A 21,001-nucleotide genomic window follows, 5' to 3' on the forward strand; every position below is an offset into this window, starting at 1 on the left:
CGACACCACAGACACCAACAACGCAGCCCAGAACCTTGCACAGTGGATCACCAACAGCGCCGACGACCTCGCTCCTCTTAAGAACCCCCCAGGCAAGACCAGCAACAGGAAAACCACATGGTTCACCGACGCCCTCAAAGACTCAAAGAAATCCTGTCGAACCCTCGAAAAAGCCTGGCGCCGCAAACGGACAACAGAAAATATGACAGCCCTCAAGAACGCCACCCGCGAACACCACCAGCTGATCCGCACCACCAAAAGGACATCGTTCAAAGAGCGGCTGGACAACAACACCAATAACAGCAAATAACTCTTCAACATCGTTAAGGAGCTCTCCAACCCCAGCGCCAGCAACAACGTCATCGCACCGTCGCAAGACCTCTGCAACTCCCTCGCCACATTCTTCTACCGCAAGATCGCAGACATACACGACAGCTTCAGCACCCAGACCCCGCCTCCAACCACCGAACGAACAATCACACCCACCACCCTCAGCGCCTGGACCTCCGTCAGCACTGAAGACACCACCCACGTCATGAACTCTATCCACTCTGGCTCTCCCTCGGACCCATGCCCTCACCACATCTTCGACAAAGCCGAAGCCATCATCGCACCCCACCTCCGGAACATCATTAACAACTCCTTCGCGTCAGCCACCTTCCCAGAAAGCTGGAAGCACGCAGAGATCAACGCCCTTCTAAAGAAACCCACAGCCAACCCAAAAGACCTCAAGAACTTCCGCCCCATCTCTCTCCTTCCCTTCCCGGCTAAAGTCATCGAGAAGACCGTCAACAAACAACTGACTGCATTCCTCGAAGCAAACAATGCACTCGACCCATCCCAATCCGGATTTCGAGCCAACCACAGCACCGAGACTGCCCTCATCGCAGCCACCGACGACATCAGAACCCGGATGGACAACGGGGAAACAACCGCTCTCATCCTCCTAGACCTCTCGGCCACCTTCGACACCGTCTGCCACCGCACCCTAATAACCCACCTACACAACACTGGAATCCATGGAGAAGCCCTGGACTGGGTCACCTCGTTCCTCTCCAACAGAACCCAGAGAGACCGCCTCCCCCCTTCCGCTCCACAGCCACCAAGATCATCTGCGGCGTACCCCAAGGCTCCTCGCTCAGCCCAACCCTCTTCAATATCTACATGAGCCCCCTCGCCGCCATCGCACGCGAACACAACCTCAACATCATCTCCTACGCCGACGACACCCAGCTGATACTCTCCCTCACCAAAGACCCAGCCACCGCAAAAACCAACCTCCAGGAAGGAATGAAGGACGTCGCGGAATGGATGAAGCTCAGCCGTCTGAAACTGAACTCAGACAAAACGGAGGTCCTCATCCTCGGACAATCCCCATCCGCATGGGACAACTCCTGGTGGCCCACAGTGCTGGGCCCGCACCTACACCCACAGACCACGCACGCAACCTGGGATTCATCCTGGACTCCTCCCTCACGATGACCAAACAAGTCAACGCCATCTCCTCTTCATGTTTCAACACCCTGTGCATGCTCCGAAAGATCTTCCGGTGGATCCCCACCGAAACCAGAAAGACGGTTACCCAGGCCCTCGTCACCAGCCGACTGGACTACGGGAACGCCCTGTACGCAGGAACCACAGCCAAACTCCAGAGACGACTGCAGCGAATACAGAATGCCTCTGCACGTCTCATCCTCAACATCCCTCGCCACAGCCACATAACTCCCCACCTGAGAAACCTGCACTGGCTCCCCGTCAGCAAGAGGATCACGGTCAGGCTCCTCACCCACGCACACAAAGCGCTCCACGACATGGATCCCGAATACCTCAACAACCGCCTCTCGTTCTACACTCCCAGCCGCCAGCTCTGCTCCGCTCCGCCAGCCTCGCCCTCGCCATCGTCCCACGGATCCGCAAAACCACAACCGGAGGAAGATCGTTCTCCTACCTGGCTGCCAAGACATGGAACTCCCTCCCCGCACACCTTTGACTGACCCAGGACCATCTCACCTTCAGGAAGCACCTCAAGACCTGGCTATTCGAGCATTAAACGACACCCCCTCCCCCCTTCAGTGCCTTGAGACCCTCACGGGTGAGTAGCGCGCTCTATAAATGTATTGATTGATAAGCATCTAGAAAATAGACGCTATCTGTCCTAGCATCACTTTTGTGTTTCTAGCAGGAATTCTTTTTCAAAACTGCAGCGATGTGGAAATAAAAATGGTACACTGACATAACAGCAGCAATGGAGCAGCCATGAGGGAGAACAGCAAAGGACAACAACCCCAACAACACCAGAACCAGCCAGGATGACCAACCAGAATCTCAGAGGAAATGCAAGTTTAGTGAGGAGGAGAATGAGATCTTGATCATGGCGGTAACGGAGCCCCAATACAAGCTCTTTGCGAGCTCCAAAAAGTCATTGCAGAGGAAAAGGGCCATATGGCAGACCATTGTGGAGAAGGTGAATAGCGTTGAGTCAAGAGGACAGTGAGTGACTATAAAAAGGGTAGGACAAAGGAGAAACTGGCAACTATTCTCAAGGCCGCATTACAGACCGGAGGCGATGGGCCAGCTCCCCCGGCGGAGCTGGATTCTTTGGAAGAGCAGGTGTCCGCTGTCATCTCCGAGGAGTCGGTGGTAGGAGTTGCGGGACAGGAAGGTGCTGCCTATGACGAACTACACCAGCAAGAGGGTAAGTTGCAACAAGCGCAATATGGGTAACTAGGTTATGCCATGCAGTGCAGGCAGATAAGTCCCAGTGCTCTACGGCACTGTCTGCAGGCCAAAGATAGTATGCTGGCTCATCTATGGTTAAACATAACACAAACGGAAGCTCATGGCCATTTTGACAATATTTTGCTGTATGGCAGCACTGCAAGCCTTCTAGCTGTGCTGCCCTACGTCAGAAGAAAAAGGCAGGAATGCGCTGTATCTACAAGATGCAACGCAATCCTGTCCTTTCTGCCAGTGCCGGCACACAAACTGCAGATGACTGCCAAACTAGGCACCCTTGCACCATGCTGCAAGGGAACCTGCATTAGCACTAGCCAGCCAATTGGGCACCAGCACAGAGAAAAGCACAGGAATGGGTTATATCGTTGTAACCACAGCACATCCCTGAACTTTCCTAATGGCAAAGCTTGGCGCAGCAAGATGGTTTGCAGCACTGCTCTGCACTATCTGTTTAGGAAATATGCCCCTGTGTCTCACCTGGGCCCATGCACATTAACTTAGCCTGCAAAGCCTTAGCATGGAATGGGAGAGGAGAAACAATCCACCCGAGGGGGGAGATATGTGGGTAATGGGAAGTATCTACACATAGGGACATTTCAAGAGCCCTATCCATGGTAGTCTAGATGTAACATAATTGTACGCAGCTGTCCTGGCATGCAGGGTCAGAGCACAGACGTTTCAGCTGTCATGGTAGGGACCACCTGAACTCATTCCATCTACTAAATCTGACTGGGTGTGGGGCAGCCGCGGTCGGTAGTAGGAGTAACTGCAGGGCGGTGACGTGGGGAGGGGGAGGGGCAGGGTGGGGGGTAGTAAACTATGGATTACAGAGGTTCACAGGTAAGTTAACATAAATGAATAAAACGAATTTCGTTGCGTGCACAGCATCGCATTTGGGGATGCAGTGCACGCAACAAAATTCATTTTATTAATTTAATTTAATTTTAATTAGTGAATCTGGAGCAGTGTTTCACACGTTGTCCGCTATATAAAATTGAGAAATGTTCCCCCCAGTGTTCTTGTACTATTGTTCTCCCTTGTGTTCAGAAACACGCTCTGCCACTGACCAGCCCATCTTATTTGATGTTAGGGAGTAACTCACAAGATTCTTTTTTTTTTATGCTTGCGAATGAGCGGAGAGGAACTTTATTAGTTGGCAGTTCAATGAAGTGTCCGTTGGATCCAAGCCCGCTATAATTGCCAATCTGTAAGTCCTTATACCTCTAACGTTCATGACATGTTTTAATAAAGTGGCTCGTGCTTGTGATAATTTAGGACAGATGCAGACTAGGTGGACAAGGTCCTATTTGCTGCTCCCACATAGTCTACATTCTTAAGGCCCTTCGTGGACCCAAGTTGGCTGGTCCGCAATGGACGGCAGTTTACTTAGACGCAAGGCCATTAGTTGTAGCTTTCTGTAGGCCGAGAACTTGATGTTTAAATATGGTGCTGGGATGAGTGTCTTGTTGTTGGTCATTACCATCCAAGCGTGTTTTCTCGTACTAAAAGTGTTTTTATCAACTAGCAGCGAGTGAAGGTTTGCTGATTTATTTATAGAGTAGGGCAGATTGGTTTCCCAAAGTTCACCTTGCAGGTTTCTAGTAATGCCTTTTTTAGGTATTGATTGTATGGGAACTTTGCATCTTTCTCTAATTCGTCTCACATAGCCTTATTCAATTCAGAGTCTACAGTGTTTTGTTTCTGGCTGTACCATTCCTTGATGGTTGCATACATTCTCCCCAGCGTTTTTTTGGTTACCCCAAATTCTAGTCTAATCTGTGGTGGGGATGCTGCCTGATGAATTTGAAAGACTCTTTTGTAGATTGTAACTTGAGCTTTGTTTAGCAGATTGGCGTCTTTCCCGTATAGAGCTATCCTGCCATATGATAGTGTCGGTTGCACCGCTAGAAGAGGTTTAAACGATGGCCCCTTAAGGTTTTTTTAAGGACCTGAAGGCGAATGATAAGGTGTCCGTTCTCTGAGTCATGTAAGCGCTTTGCTCCCGGTGGTTGTGCCTGTTGTCGATGTAGAACCCCAGATACTTATAGTTAGATACTACTTCTAACTTTTTGACCTTTAATTGGAATTGCTGTTTAGCTGTCTGACGTCTACTAATAAGCATTGTTTTGCTTTTTGTAATGTTTATCTCTAGCTTGTTGTTAGCTATAAATTTCAGCATTCCAACAAGTAATCTTTGTAAGCCGATCTTGGTTAGGCTCATCAAGACAATATCGTCTGCATATGATAAATGGGTTAGTGGTAAGGTACCTAATTTAGGTGGATGGGATATGATCTTGTTGAGTTTTGCCGTGAGGTCTGCCATGAAAAGATTAAAAAGATGGGGGGCCATGACACAACCTTCTTTGAGCCCTTTGGAGTTTTTTTTTTTTCTTGATAGCCTTGCGCCATCTCCCAGTTTTACTCTCATCCATGTATTGGCGTATAAGAGCAATATTCCTCTAAGTATTTTATCAGGGATATTCCATGTGCGCAATGTTCCCCATAAAATGTGATGGTCCACGCTGTCAAAAGCCTCCTTTAGGTCGATAAAACAGAGGTGCAGTTGTTTTTTCCTTCGAATATATTTGTCAGCTATTAGCCAGTTTGGTTAAGTGGGATCCGTTTTGAGCTATTGGACCAGGTAATCAGGTCTTCCAATAGTTGTGAGGCATAGTACTTCGCATCCACGTCCAAAAGTGCTATCAACCTGTAATTTGTTGGAGACGTTCTGTCTCCTCCTTTGAAAATCGGAGTAATTACTGATCCTTGGCAACTTGACGGAGTTTGCCATTCTCTCTCCACTTCTTCAAACAGATTTTTCAGTCTTTTGCTCCAGAAATCTGTAGCGGATTTGAAGATTATTGGGGCTCCGTTTCCACAGCCCTTCAGGAGTGTTCTATTTACATCTTTGTTACTGAAGCCTGGATTTCCAGATGCAGGTTCTACACCACAGGCTTCTCTCCATTGTGATTCTTCTGTGTTTTGCAGTTTAGACCATTGGCAAGTTAGGGCACTGTTTGTAGTTTGTATGGGGCATATGTATCAACATCACTATTTGCGAATCTCAAATAGCGATTTTTAAAGAATCGCTATTTGAGAATTGCAAAACGGGATGTATTTAAAAAATTGCAAACTTTTTGCGATTTCTTAAAATTCCTTAATTGCGATTAGCAAATTGCGAAATCGCAATTAAGGAATACCTGCCCATTCATTTCTATGGGCCAGAAGACCCATAGGAATGAATGGGAAGTAATTCTCAAATAGCGAATCCCAATTTGCTAATCGCAATTTGAGAATAATTTCAAAGGTGCAAGGGTGTCATGATGACACCCTGATGCACCCCTGAAATGAGCATGTGTGTGCATATGGCGCACAAACATGCCCTAAGGGCATGTATGAGCACCACGTGGCACTTTGTAAAATTCTAAAAAGTGCTTTTTGAAAGGAAATCGCAAATTACCACCAACTGGAAGTAGGTGGTAATTTGTGATTTCTTAAGGATAATTCGCACAACTTGGGTGCTTTTTACATATCATTTATGAAATCGCAATTTGCGATTTCCTAAATGCTTACGCAAAATTAAGAAATCGCTAAATTAGCAATTCCTTAATTTTGCGATGGGATTTGGCTCATACATCCCGATTACCGATTTTTTAATCGCAAACGCTGTTATTTTGCGAATCGCAGCGTTTGCGATTAAAAAATCGTTTGATACATATGCCCCTATGACACTCCTGTCGTGTCTCAATTGTTCTTCTCGCTCCTCGAGTGATGCTTGCATCCTCTCCCTCCATTCTAGGTGATTCGATGGTTTGTTGTCTGTGAATCTCCTAGTTAATTGTGTGGCCCAATCAGTTTCTTGTACGCTTGAGGTAATTGAGTTCGCAGGATGCTTTAGCCCATTTATTATTTCCCAAAATGCACTTGAGTTGGTGTTTTTCGCCGTGAATAATAATTTGGCCCAAAAGTTGTCCTCACTTCTTCTTTTGTTTTCCCACAGTGTCTTTTTATACTTTTTCTTGAGATTCCTTATTTGGTCCCAGTCTAGGCGTGACGTCACTGTTCTTTTCAGTATCCTTGCATTTTTCCTTATTTCTTGCTTAAGTTTAACCAGTTCAGTTGAAATTGATTTAGAATTTTTTTGACTCCCCACCTTTTTTGGGTTTAAGGGACATAATTGTTGTTAACTTGTCGGTGAAACTTTCCCGGTCCCCTATCTGGTTATGTTCGCTTGTTTCTCTTTCCATTTTAATTCTCTGTACTTTTGCTTGAAGGTCTTCAATGTTGTCTGTTGACCATTTCAGTCGTTTCAAGTTGGTTGAGAGCGTGCTATCTACAATTATCATACTATTTTGATACTTAGGAGGCTTTAGATTGAAATAGGTATGCTGGTATGAGTGGTCACTTTTAGTCGTAAATTCAATTGAGAACTGATTGAGAAAAGGCAGTAGTGGAAGTGATACTGCTGTGTAGTCAAGCCTAGATAGCGAGGTCTCTCCGAAATGGGTATACATTGGAGGGTAGTCTTCTGGTGTTCTACCATTTAGGAACCTCAAACCAGGTATTCCAGGGTTGTTAACCAATTGCTGTCCTACTGGGTCAGGACACTTTTATTTAAGCTGGTATTGAAGTTGTACATTCCAGAACTTGTTGTCTGCTGCTAACTTCTCATCCTCTTCTGGAGTATAGAATAAATTTGAATTAAAGTCACCTGTTAAGATGATTTCCCAGAAGGGGTTGCTGTTTCTTATGTCATTTATTATGGTTATTAGCTTATTTATCTGAGCTTTCTTCTCTTCCGCAGATGGGTGTATGTAGATGTTGGCTTGTAGTACAAGTGCCGCTCTGCCGGGAAAAGACAATTTTATTAATTGCACGTTTGGACCATAAGGAGCTTTTTGCTCAGATCTGATGTTAATGTCAATCGCGACATAGACTGCTAACCCCCCTTTTGGGCGACCGTACCTGATGTCTTTTTCAGCTGGTGTGCTGAAGTGTGTATACCCGACAAGTGGCAGCTCCTCTAGTGCCCAAGTCTCCTGTAAGGCGATTATGTCACATGATGCCCAATTTTGAAGGGACCAGCCGTCTTCTAGCCATTTCCTGGCTCCAGCTATATTCCATGAGATAAGGTGAAAGGTGTGTTGGCAGTTGTTCGTTGTCTGTTTGTATAAGGGTCAATTGTCTTTCCCTTTATTCAGCGTGCCAGTTCCAGTGATCCAAGACGCGTTCAGTACTTGCTCGTTCCCAGGATTTGTCCACGCTACAGCTTACTGTTGGCGGGCTGTGCCCCCTTGTATTCCGAAGGACTGAATGAACCTGTTCCTTTGTCGCCGGGGTATACCCCACATTTCCCTTCTCCACTGGTGTTTCCCTTAGTGGGCCTGGGTACCGTGGTCTGACCGGTCTCGAGAGCCTTATGCCCCATGTGTTGAATTGTTGTTTAAAGGTCATAATTAGCTGAGTGATCTCCTCCGTTTTCCATGTCGTGAGAGTTTGCTCCGTGGTCTTATTGTGTCCTGCCTTGCAGAATTCCACCGAATGTAGGCGGGCTGAGTTTAGATGTTTTAGTCCTGGGATAGTTGCAATCAGTTTGAGTATGTTGCCCTTGTATAAGGTATCATGCAACCCCTGGGATTCGTACTCTGGTGTTAATAGTAGTTGTTATAGATGTTGTCCGTACGTCCCTGTGCTGCTGCTGTTACTGACTTCTTGGTCTGTTCCCGTCAGAGTAGATATTTGTATTCTGCGCTTTTCGCCATTAGGCTTATAGCTCATTTCGACGTCTTGTAATGTAATTGTTAGTGGTGGCCTACTGGCCAGGTTGTTCTCTTTCCCGGTTATGCCAAAGGAGTTACTTTGGGGTGCTAGGGGCATATGTATCAACACCTCCATTTGCGATTCTCAAATAGCGATTTTTGAGAATCGCTATTTGAGAATTGCAAAACGGGATGTATCTAAAAATTCGCACAAATTTTGCGAATTCTTAAAATTCCTTAATTGCGATTAGCAAATTGCGAAATCGCAATTAAGGAATACCTTCCCATTCACTCCTATGGGCCAGGAGGCCCATAGCAATGAATGGGAAGTCTTTCTCAATTTGCGAATCGCTACTTGCTAATCATAAATTGAGAATATTTTCAAAGGTGCAAGGGTGTCATGATGACACCCTGATGCACCCCTGAAATCAGCATGTGTGCGCATATGGCGCACATACATGCCCTAAGGGCATGTATGTGCACCACATCGCACTTTGAAAATTGCCAAAAAGTGCATTTTTCAAAGAAATCGCAAATTACCACCAACTTGAAGTTGGTGGTAATTTGCGATTTCTTAAGGAGAAATCGCACAACTTGGGTGCGTGTTACATAGCATTTACGGAATCGCAATTTGCGATTTCTTAAATGCTTACGCAAACTTAAGAAATCGCAAAATTAGCGATTCCTTAAGACTGCGCTGCTGAAATGCCTCATACATCTCATTTTGCGATTTTGTATTCGCAAACGCTGTTTTTTTGCGATTCGCAGCGTTTGCGAATACAAAATCGTTTGATACATATGCCCCTTAGTTCCTTTCCAAAGGTTGTTACCCTGAGTAGGTCGCGTGTGGCCATCCCAAAGTGCGGCTTCCCCCTTGTTATTTATGCTGACTCTAGGGCCTCCATGTGGTAGGACGGTCTTTGAGGCTGAGCTAGGAGGTGGGCTCTTGGCGTTCTTGTTTTGGGAGGTCTTGGTGTCCTTGCCTCGCGGGATTTTTCCCACATAGTCATTGAGGCTTTGTTTGATACTTGGAATTTCCTTGTGGTTTTTTCCTGTTTGTTCCGACTGGTTCCGGTCATTGTTCCCTGGTGCCTCGCTTTGTTTCTTGCTTTGTTGTGAGTTTAATGCTTCTTTTCCAAATAACGTACATTTTGTCCCTTCCTTCCGCTTCTCCTGTTTGGCGCAAGGTGTAAGCTCATGCAGCGTGTGTTTTTTGATTTGCCCTTCTCTTAGAGTCAGAAACAGCTTTATTCGATTTTAAAAAACAAAACCATAAAAGCACACATATATAACATTTCATTCATAATAGGTAAAACAATTAAACTTTTAAAAATAAAAACAGGTTTTTTCCATATAAAAAAGACCTAATTCATAGAGATCCTGAATCTTATAATAGTTTTAAGAAATGTTGACACCGAGGAAATAAGAAATTCATCATCTAACATTTGCAATCTGACCAAAGCCACTCTGCATTGTCTCAGGCCTAATTTTTTTAAAACAGGTCGAAGAATACTTTTCCTGGGTTCTGAGTAATATTTACAAAAAAGAATACAATGAAGGGAAGATTGGACAGAAACCAAATCGCAAGGGCAGGGAATTAATTCCTTTAGCCAACAATTCGGCTCAGGGAAGGTAACCAATCTAAAAAAGATATCTGCCCTGAAGCGAGACAATAGCATTCGGGAGTAACAACTAGGGACTAAATTCAAATATGGCTGAATTCCTTGATTTTGAATGAGTAGGTGGTTGGCCATGACAGTACTCTTGCATTTCTCTATCTGCCAGCGTTTTTCCGCTAAGAAATGCAGGCAAGTTTGCTTGAGCTTTTTTCTTGACAGACCCGCCATGCTATCTGGAGTGTCAAAGAATTCCTGATGGCCCATATCCACAAAGAAATTTTTTAAGTATTTGAGCCATGAGATTTTTGTCGCCCCATCAAGACCTAGGCAGTCCTTTATTATATCCCTATTTAGGCCTGTCTCAGTGCCAAACCAAACTTTATGCCACAATAAGATAGGCTCCAGTTTAATAAGATCCGAAATATATCGTACGCCCAGCTCTTGGTGACATACATAAGAGGAAGTAGACCCAGGCACAGCCAATAGGTAACGGAGGAAAGCATTCTGACAAGACTGAATGCTTGGGGTATTAACTATCCCCCAGATTCCTGCACCGTATAGCGCTATAGACACACATTTAGATTTATAAATGTCTATTAAGACAGGTACTGGGCGACCTCCTACCTTATTGGAAAAATGTTTGACAGCCCCTATTGCTCGTGAAAATGCTAATTTTCGTGTCTCGCCTGCAGCTGTCCAAGTGCCCTTCTTGTCAAAATTAATACCTAGATAAGAAAAAGTATTTACAGTCGCAATTTTTATGTTAGATAAAAAAGAATTACAATTAAGATTCTTCTTTTTAGTGCAGCACATGTTAAAGGTTTTACTTATATTAATCTTTAGACCCCTGTTACCCATATATTCTGAAAAATTATTAATCGATCTTTGAAGACCCATTTGGGTGCGGGCCATAATTACAGCATCATCTGCGTATAAAAGAATGGGGATGTAGGAATTGCCAATTTTAGGATAATCTTGCATGTCTTCCAGGAGATGAGATGCTACCGAATTGATATATAAATTAAACAAAAAAGGAGCTAAAATGCAGCCTTGTCTCACACCCTTTCCTATAGGGAATTTGGAAGTACAATCCCCCTTGTCCCCATAGCGAACCCTAGCACCTGCCTCTCGGTATAATTCTCTAATGAATATTAGAAGGTTTGGGTCCACTCCCATGTCCTGCATTGTTTGCCAGAGTTTATAGTGGTTAATACAGTCGAAGGCTGAACTTAAGTCCACAAATGTAAGGAATAAATTTTCATTTTTGGCCTCGACGTATTTAGCTACTAGGAGTGCTAGGTTCAATCCTTGCTCAGTTGTTCCCATACCTTCCCTAAAACCATATTGGAACTGAGAGAGAATACCTCTTTCATCGACCCATATTTGTAATTTGTTGAGTATAACTCTTCCAGCGATCTTCATGAGCGAATCAAGTAAGGAGATCGGTCTATAACATTTCGGTGTATTACGATCTCCTTTCTTGAAAATGGGCACCACGATGGCTTCCTGCCAAGTCAGTGGGAAGCCCACTTTGGTGAAGCTGTTAAAGACATTAGTTAAAATTGGGGCCCATAGCTTAGTATTAGCCTTAAAAATGTCCGCGGGAATTCCATCCGGGCCCGGAGCTTTTCCCGCTGGACTCTTGTCGATAGCAGTCAAGACTTCCTCCAAGGAGAATTCGACATTTATTGGGTAAGGTACTGTAGCCTGAAATCTAGGATTTAGCCCCGTTTCTACTACTGCCGCAGAGTCTTCTTGATAGAGCTCCCGAAAATAGGTCACCCATGACTCAGTGATAGCTACTTCAATAGAATCTGTTGTATTATCGTTGAAAAAAGGGGCATTCACCGCTTTCCAAAAAGCAGTACTATCTTTTAGAAGGCAAGCTTCCCGTAGGGTGTGCCAGGCTTCCTGTTTAATTAGTTTTTTCCTGTTTTTTACTGCCTGTTTATAAGCAGATCTGGCAGATCTAACTTCGACCATGACCCTAGGGTCTCGCTTTAACTGGGTCATTAGATGAGCATGAGTTTTGCTACATTCTCTATCGAACCATCCCTTCATCCCACTCACCCCAGGATTCCGAGGTTTCAGGAGTAACTTTCTAATTTCCTCAGAAATACTAAGGAAAGCATCATGAATTTTAAAGGGTTCCTCGTTCTCAGAGAGACAAATATTAATTTCCACTTCTTTAGAGCAAATTAATTTTCTAAAGAAGGCCACTGGTTCCACTTTGTCCCATATTAGGGTATAACCATTCTTCCTAGCAAGTTCCAGTCTAAAGTTATATAGATTCTGGACTGTTGTATCTGACTTGCTTTTTTCCCTCGCGATGGTAAAGGACATACTAAGGGGCAAATGATTACTCATTGCTAATTCACGTGTTTTAAACCAGCGAATATAACAACGAAATCGTTTGGAAATTAACATAAAGTCAATAACTGATTTGCAGCCCCTTCCTATGAATGTAGGGTTAAAAGGGGCTGGTGGAGAACAAAGTTCATTTACGAAACCCAAATCCAAAGAAAAAAGTATATCATTTAAGGAATTACCCAAAGGTGTGTGGGAGAAGTGTGCCGTAGGGACATCATCAACCTCTCCCAATCCGCAGATATTTTGGTTACTAGATGGGCATATAAAATGATTGAAATCGCCAGTCCAGATCACACAGGGGTCAGGGCCTTGTTTTTCATCTAAATTTTTAAGGGTCTCGTGTAGTTCTTTCAGAGTCGAGGCCCATGCTTCCTTCGGAATGTTATTATAGAAGTTTATCAAAATTATATTTTGTTTGCCCCCAAACGTTAAAGACAGTATATGATAGAAGACAAAAACTGGAAAAAAAGAAATTTTAGTTTCTTTTAAACAGTTTGATACATAGGTGCATAAGCCCCCTTTATTTCTCCCTCTTAATGTAAGGATTGCCGGCGTGTGAAAAGTACGGTAACCATTCATATGAATAGGGTCAACCGTCCAGCATTCCTGTAGGCAGATAATCGAATACTGTTTTAAAAACGAGATACAACTTGAATCCCCTAATCTAGCAGACAGCCCTGCAACGTTCCAAGACAGAAGTGTAAAATCAGAACCTATATCTCCCTCTAGCAATGATCTCACATTAATATTTCCCAGGAAACCCCACATTCAGAAATTCCTCTTTCAGGCAGTGTATGATAGTTAATTTCCTCCTCACCCTCAATGATAATAGGAATGTTTTCAAGTTTATCCTGTTGGGAAATTAGCAATTGAACAGGGCGTGAGTCGGGAGGCAAAATTAACACGTCCTCAATTGCAACCTCCCGTGTGAGTTCAGAAGCGGTAGGATTTAGGGGTAGTCAGTCGACCATATCCAGGCAGCTAAATCTATTAGTTGTTGAAAAGGCCTCCAGCCAACCCTGTTCGACTGGGGCCAGCCTGCCTCTTTGGAAATTAGTGTTTGTTTTACCTCTCCCTACCTGTTCCCACATGCTGTTATTTGCTTGGTGAGGGTAAAAATAGGCAAGGGGAAGTGGAATGATACTTGAGTAGGGCAGAAATGGTTGTGCCTGCTGGATGTATTTTGCAGCCTGTGTTTCCCTAAAATTAACGACAATACAATCCCCCGATATGTCTTTGTTCCTTCTGCCCACCCAACTGACTCTCCGGGCAAACAAGATTTTAGTGTGTGTGTGAGGAGGGAGTGGTCGGTTAGTATTGAGCCAATGCATTGTTTTATTCTTCAGCTCATAGTATGTTTCGATGGTGTTTTCTTTCAAACCAGGTACCCCTGTCAGTACGATAACGTACGGCGAGGATTCTGGCGGCAAGTCTAAACTATGCACCATCATAATTAGAAGCAGATCTATTTTCCGTTTCATTTATGTTTTGTACCATACCACTTTTAACCCCTTCGGTGCTCATGACGGAACAGTTCCGTCATGAGCCACGGTTGAGCTGTGCTCATGACGGAACCGTTCCGTCATGACCACGCCCGCGCAAGATTCCGTCAGCACAGCGGCGGAATTTGCGCAGCATGGAAGGGGTTAACTTTTGCGTTGACATCAGAGGATTTCTGCGGGGACATTACACTTGTGGGTAAATTTTTGGGACCACAGAGGTTTATGGTATTGTTGTTACAGGCAGTGTCCTCTCCTTTATCCCGGGATAATCCCATTTGCCGGTCTAAAGGGGACGTAACTTAGGGGACAAGAGTTTTCTCCTTGGAGTTACTCACTAAATTGCCAAGAGAGAGATGTTCACAGAGTTCTCTAGATGAATTTGTCTTCAACGATTGATTAAATTCAAAGTTAGATGAAGCAATCTGTTCAAGTTTCTTAAGGCGCTCCTCAATCAGATTAAGTCTCTCCAGGATCGGGCGAGTTGAAAGTGCTAAAACTTCCCCTATTTTTAAATAAAATCCATCATCAAGATGCCTGGTTAAATCTACAGTTACTTCAGTCGAGGGTTGATCGACGGCATCCGAAGAATAATTAGATGCAAGTTTGGTATTTTTAGATTTCGTCGATCTTAATTCATTTCCCTTTTTTCCTCGCGGGGCAGGTTTCTGTTTTGGTTTGGCTCCTAGAGTTAAGGCAGAAGAGGAAAGAATAACCTCAGAAACAGCGTGTATTTGTGCTCTTGTAGATACGCCTTCTGTTTGGCTATTCATAAGGTCAGCCGTAGTAATTGCAGGCCTAGTTGTACTTCTAGCTGCTTTACTGACCTTTCTTTCCATCATTAAGTCCATACAAGCGTCACTACTTTCATCCTCACTAACCATGAGGTCAGTTAGAATAGGATTTGTGGTATTTGCCTTAGGTGTAACAGACAAAGCAATTTTACCTAAAGATGAACGTTTGTTAGAAGTAGGGTCCAAAGAAAGACGACGCTCTGTAAGGTCAATTTCTCGTTCTAGGAGATTAGCAGCTCTTACAATAAAATTGTTCAAAGTACCTGCCATAGTAGTACCAACTACGGCACTTTTACCCCTAGGCATGTCTCCCACCAATGACGAGAAGGTTACTTTTATCCAGCTGTGCTACGGGAATACACAGGGGGTAGTCCAGTCCAGTCTCTACAGGCTCAAACGGGCCCGCCCTTGGCCCGGGCTTCGCCCCGGTCTACGCCCCGCTCGCGACCCGCTCGCGCTGGAAAAGGCGTACCTTATGTAGTCAGGGGAGGAGTAGGAGTCAGGAAGAGGTTCCCAGGTGCTGCCGATGATCTTGGCACTAGGCGCCCTGGTCCTCGCAGTCCTGGCAGTGATCCCAAATTAAGTTGCAAAGGATTAGTGTGTTTAACACCCAGCAGCTCCACCGCTTGCATCACAGGAGTCGGAAGAACAGCAGGAAAGAACCAAGCCTGCTGGCACTCAATCATCCAGTCTGTCACGCTATCGCTTTCGCTGGTTACTGTGTGGTTACTATGTGGTCTAATCGGCGGGAGTAGTTAGCGAGAGTAATTGGCAGGTGCCAGGGCTGCTAGCTGTTTTGGAAGCATTTTACTGCCCTTCGCGTCCTTCGGCGTCCTCCGCTCCCGCTCCCGCTCTGCTCAGTTGCTGCGATCTGAGGCCCGAGCAAAAACACGCACTGGATGCCCTTTTTTTTTTTATTTCTTGTTGCCTTTTCCCAGTAGTTTGCAGACACTTGTGGTGTTCACTTTTTTGATGATATCCTATATTGCCTTTAAATTGGCTTGGTTCCTCTTTGCTCTCTATGTGGATACTGCTCTGTAGGCTTGGTATTGTTTTTTTCTGAACTACAAGTTCTACGCTCTTCCTGGTCCTTGCTGCTTTTTAATTTCCATTTTGCACGGGCTCTGCTATGCTATGCGCATTAGGGTCTCTTTGTTCCTTGGGGACTTGTTCCTCCCTTCCTTATATAACTAGGAACCGCTTTTTTGCCGCCTCAGTTGCTATGTCCATTGAGCCCTCTTACGATCTTGTTGTGCTTAATGTGTAATCTGCGTTTCTAATTGTAATAAATATAGGTAACACTTTGGTTCCATGCTCTGTGTTGCCTGCTGATAGTTTGTTCCTTGCTTTCCTTTCACGTTGTTTTTGTCTTCTTGTTAGTTTGGTTGGATTAAGCAAAGCAGGCAAGTCGAACATGGGGCCTGCTTTTTCTGTTTGTCATTTTTTGTTTTTCCTTGTCCGCCTGTTTGAAGGAGGCTGGCTGTGTTTTGCTTTCAGCTTCTTTGGGCTTGGAGCGTGGCAGACTTGATTGTCTGAGTGCAATAATTTGTTCTAACAGAGTTGGAAGGAGGCTCAGCTTGTCTACAATTGGGCTGCAGGTGCAGGGACTTTGTTCTAGTGTGTATTTTTATTGTGCTGTTGTTATTAGTTTATTACGTTTGTCCAGTTTAGTGTCTATCCCTGCTATATGGAGGGCTATAATGTTCATTAGGTCTATATGAATGTCCAGTTTGTCTGATTGCCAATTAAGTGCCTTCGCAGATGATTGAAGTGTTTCTACTAAGGACACGAGAAGCTCTGGATGAGTTGTAACGGCACTAGGTGCATTCTCTTGCTGTTATGTTTGACTGGTGTCCAAGTGCTGTTCTGGGATTGACAAGCTATTACTGGTGTTCAGAGTTGATGTCATTACTGTTCCAATTTTATCCAGATTTATATCCTGATTTTCCCCCAGGATGGTCAACTCCCCTTCATTGTTCTTGGAGGGGTTGTTGGCCTCTGCTGTCTCAGTTTTGGTTAAGTCTTGTGGTGTCTCCTTATTTGATGTTGGGCTCGAAGTGGGGCTTAGGAACTTCAACCATGAATTTTCTAAGTCTTTCAAGTCATTAGCTTCAGCTACACTTGTCCTGTGTATCTGGGCTTCTGTTCTCAGTGTCAGTTTAGGAGCAGGTAGCTTTATAAGTGTACTGGGGGATGTGGGTTTTAGAGTAATACTTGAAACAGTTTTCGGGATCGTGTATGATACTGGTGTGCTAGACCTTACGCCTTGCTTCTTTCCTTCCTTACTCCAGTTGCTGTCTTTAACGGGAGGAGTTGTAGGTATTGCCTTCAGGTTTTTCAGGCCCTCTGCAGGTATCTCCAGTTGGTTTGCTGGTGATGTTATTTCCCCTCTGCCAACCCCTGCTGAGATAATTACTTTCATCAGGTTGTTCTCTCCCATTTTCTTGTATGGCTGTTTTTTATATTTATTTTTACGAGAGTCCTGATTTGGGACTTGGCCACTTGGGTCTATTTGCTCCAAAAAGGGAACTATTAGTCCCAAGGATGCCTGAGCAGTTGGAATGAAGTCTGATCCTTTGTTTTGGATCGCCCTTTGAGGAGTTAGAGAGGCAGGCAGACCTGGCAGGGCTCGTGGAGTCGAAAAAAGTGTGGTCCCAGGGTTTTTCAGAAAAAAGTCCTTGTTTACTTCTGTTTTGCCTCTCCCCTCCTGGTTCCTGAATAGGGTTGCGATTGGAGAGATTAGTGGGCTCTGTAAGGTTGTTGTTTTTCCTTTTTTTGTCTGGGTTGTATTTAGTTTTTTGTTTTTGTCCCCTTGGTTGGCACTAGAAATTTTCCTCGCCTTTTGGGTTTTTTAAGGTTGCTTTGGGGTCCGCCTGACTTTTCCCGATCTCATCCTTCGTGGGTGGCTGGCTGTGATTACAAGATTTTGGTTTTCAACTTCTGAATTGAGGCTTAACAGTATTTACTGTTGTACAGTGGTGCTTCTGCGCTCAGCAACCACCTGTTATAGTCTCAAATTAATCCCGACTTGGTTCTGGCTAAGTCCCAGCTTGTGCTGGGCAAACAGACCAACTGACTGTGAGGACCAGGGCAGAGTGCACGTGCAAGTTATACAATGACTTTTGTGACTTGTGCTCCGTTGTGCTCTCTCCTGTGCGTTGTCCTGAGTGGCTCTTGACCACGCTTCTTGCTGCACCTCGTTGTTGCCACAGAGGTTGCCCCCGTCTACTTGGTGCGATAATGCAACCCCACTGCTGCACTACTGCACTACTGTAGCACGTCCTCTGCCGTCGACCGTTGGCCTCTTCTCTGTCTCTGTAGGCACTGCTGGGGCTTAGGTGTACAGTGGTTATAGCCACGAGCCCCCTGTGGGGTGGTGTGTGGGGAGCCAGAGGCAAGACGAGTGAGGGCGCAAGGCACGCAAGCGGGTCACTGGCTACACTGGCTGTTTGGCTGCCTCGCCACCGCCCTGTGCAGCACAGACTCTCCCGCTGTGCCTACACCCGCTCCCGCACCCGCCCTCGCTCCAGCTCCGGCTACAGCCGCTGCACTCGCCACTCACCGCAAGCACGACGGCTCCGGCCAGATCAGGTGAAGCACTCCTGCTCCCGTTCAGGCCGCTAGGGGGGCGCTCGGGGCTCTGGCCAGATCAGGTGATTCAGCGGGACTCCAAGCACTCCAAGCACTCCTGCTCCCGCTCCCGTTCAGACTGCTCGGGGTCGATAGGGCTAGAGGAGCGCTAGAGTAGCTAGAGGAGCGCTGCAGAAAAGGGCTGCCTCGCTACCTCTGCTCGCTGCTGGTGCTCTGTGCTGGTGCTCCGAATCCTCTCCTACTCCTAACCTGTTCTTTTAGCAGCGGTGCAACTGTGAGCATAGTGGTGGTACCTATTCCTGTGAATACGGTGCATCCCTACCTTCACATAAACAATCAATAATGGCATTTTGCTCCTTCTCTGTGTGCTGCATTCTGCAGCACACATATTAGGAGCAAACACCTAGGAGAAATAAAAGTATTTCACCTCGTTGGCCCGCTCCAAAGCCTCCTTTTGAAAGGCGTTAGTTTTAGGTGAAGCCTCAAATTTATGATTACTTGTAAATCTGGGGCAGAGCCAAACAGCAATGGGTGTTGCTTGGGAACGCCTACAGCAAAACACATTGCACGCCCCTTTGATGCAGAAAATGGTGTCAAATTGGATATTTACAAAGTGGCGTAAACCCATGCAAAGCAGCTTAGCGCTGACATGTAGGCATTGAGCAGGTCACTGTACAAATGGAGCGTTGTAAGAAGTGATGTTCTGGTGGTGCAATGTCCTTGTCAATATGTCCCATGTGTGTCAAAACAAATTATGGTGTTAGGCCCCTGTGAGGTCCTGGTAGTGCAAGTACATTGTATGTACTTGTTCTGCATGTCGAACTACCACTCTGTCTGATTGGGGAGACTTTGCATTGCATGGAGGTGAGAAGGGACATGTGTACTGTAATGTAACCTCACAAAAGCCTGCACTGCTGTGTCTGACTGGGTCACACTTGTGTAGCAGCTGGTTAGAGATAACAGAAAACAGCCCATTGTGGTACTACATTCTACGTGTCATGTGGACCTGGGTGAAGATGTAGTATGTGCCAGAAGGGAATATGGCCAAAAGTTGTCTTACAGTGCCACATGTACAAGTTGGAGGATGTCATACAGGGAACTGTCAAGGGATATGTAGAACTACTTAGTTAGCACAAAGGACACAAGTCCAGGAAGGTCAGAGGCTAAGGTGGATGGGCCCTTAGAAGATTGGGTAGGTACTTGACAACATTCTCAGCGCTACTACCAAGTGGGGTGCTGCCTGACCCATTTCACTCTGTAACGCTGTGTCGTGTCAGTCTATTTGATATGGTCACGCATAATCTTGGTGTCAGTGGCACATGAGATTCAATGTATGTTCTAGTTCCCATCACTGTGTGGCAGTAAGTCTGCTACCAGGACCAAACTAAGAACAGTCAGAGGAGGCCTGTACACATACAAGTGCATGGGTCTGATTAAAATTAACCGTGGGCGGAGAACTCCGCTCCGCCCGCGGAGTGTGCAGAGTTTTGCCTATACCGCGTTCTGCGGAGAACGAAGAGTAGGCAAAACTCAGCACACTCCACAGCGGAGCGGAGTTGGCTCGCCGCCCGCCTCCAACCCCATTAATAATATAACTTAAAAGTACATTAAAGCAAATTAAAAAGACTTACCTTTTAACCACTGCATCCACGGGCTGCCCTTATCCTCTTCTTCGGCATTAGAAATACTGATAAGAAAACTGCGCATGTGCGCACGCCCGCGCATGCACATTTCTTTGTTGCCAACTCAGTGGCACTCCACGTAGCCCTGCTATGCGAACATCACCCAGGCTTAATTAAAATGATGTGTGACACCCTGTAGATAAGCAACTCTGGTCATGATGGAATGGGTTGAATGTTAGTGAATGTAATTTGACTAGTATGATAGGGCCCATCCCATCAGAGAGGGCACACAGTGGTAGTGAGAACAATGCTGAGATCCAGTCATATGAAAGGGAACTACAGTGCAATTTGCAATCCATACCCTTGCGTAACAGGTGTCCTACGCATCAATGAGGATCTGAATGTGAAATGTATTGCAGCTTGATTGTCAACTGAATTATCCATGTCAACATCTAACAGACATCATCAATAGCATTTCTCCATCTCATTGCAGTGGATGAACCCTCACCTCCGGACCGGCATGCTGTCCCAGACTTCAGCAATAATGGGATTGAAAACCTGTAAACCATCGACCAGGACACCCTCCAATAACTCCTGAACTCCATCAGGACACAATCTTTGGACACAGGGAGGGTTAACAGTACATGGGCTCCACAAACTCAGCCTACCAGCCAACAGGCACCACCACCCACCCTGAGCCCTGGACTCCAAGGAGCCACAGATTACTTTCTAACATACTATGGTAGAAGTCCAGCCGAAGTTGGTAGAGCAGGTATGGTTGGGGATGGAGACCATGGTGGTCACCCTAGAGGTAGTCTGTGGGTTTCTCAGTCCCAATAGGGACAACACTATGGCCACTAGAGGCACCTACTCTCCTCTCTGTTGCCTCCAGCAGTCCCTGACTGACAATCCTTATGCTATGAGGCGAAGGCATGAACAAATGCCCTGCCAAAGTGGCACCATGGAGGTGGCCAACCAGCTGGCGGCAATGAGAACCATATTGGATGTCCA

The 21,001-nt window shown here is 45.6% G+C and overlaps 1 long non-coding RNA gene across 1 annotated transcript in view; it reads left to right on the forward strand.

Moving 5' to 3' along the window:
• Positions 1–20,688, forward strand: part of LOC146830680 (uncharacterized) — a 738,680-nt gene extending 717,992 nt beyond the window's left edge. The window contains exon 4 of the long non-coding RNA XR_014961186.1: positions 20,484–20,688. This is a non-coding gene — a long non-coding RNA (uncharacterized LOC146830680). The remainder of the gene's footprint in view (positions 1–20,483) is intronic.
• Positions 20,689–21,001: the final 313 nt, after the last annotated feature.

Source organism: Triturus cristatus, chromosome 5_1 (assembly GCF_964204655.1).
Source record: "Triturus cristatus chromosome 5_1, aTriCri1.1, whole genome shotgun sequence".
Taxonomy (NCBI): domain Eukaryota; kingdom Metazoa; phylum Chordata; class Amphibia; order Caudata; family Salamandridae; genus Triturus; species Triturus cristatus.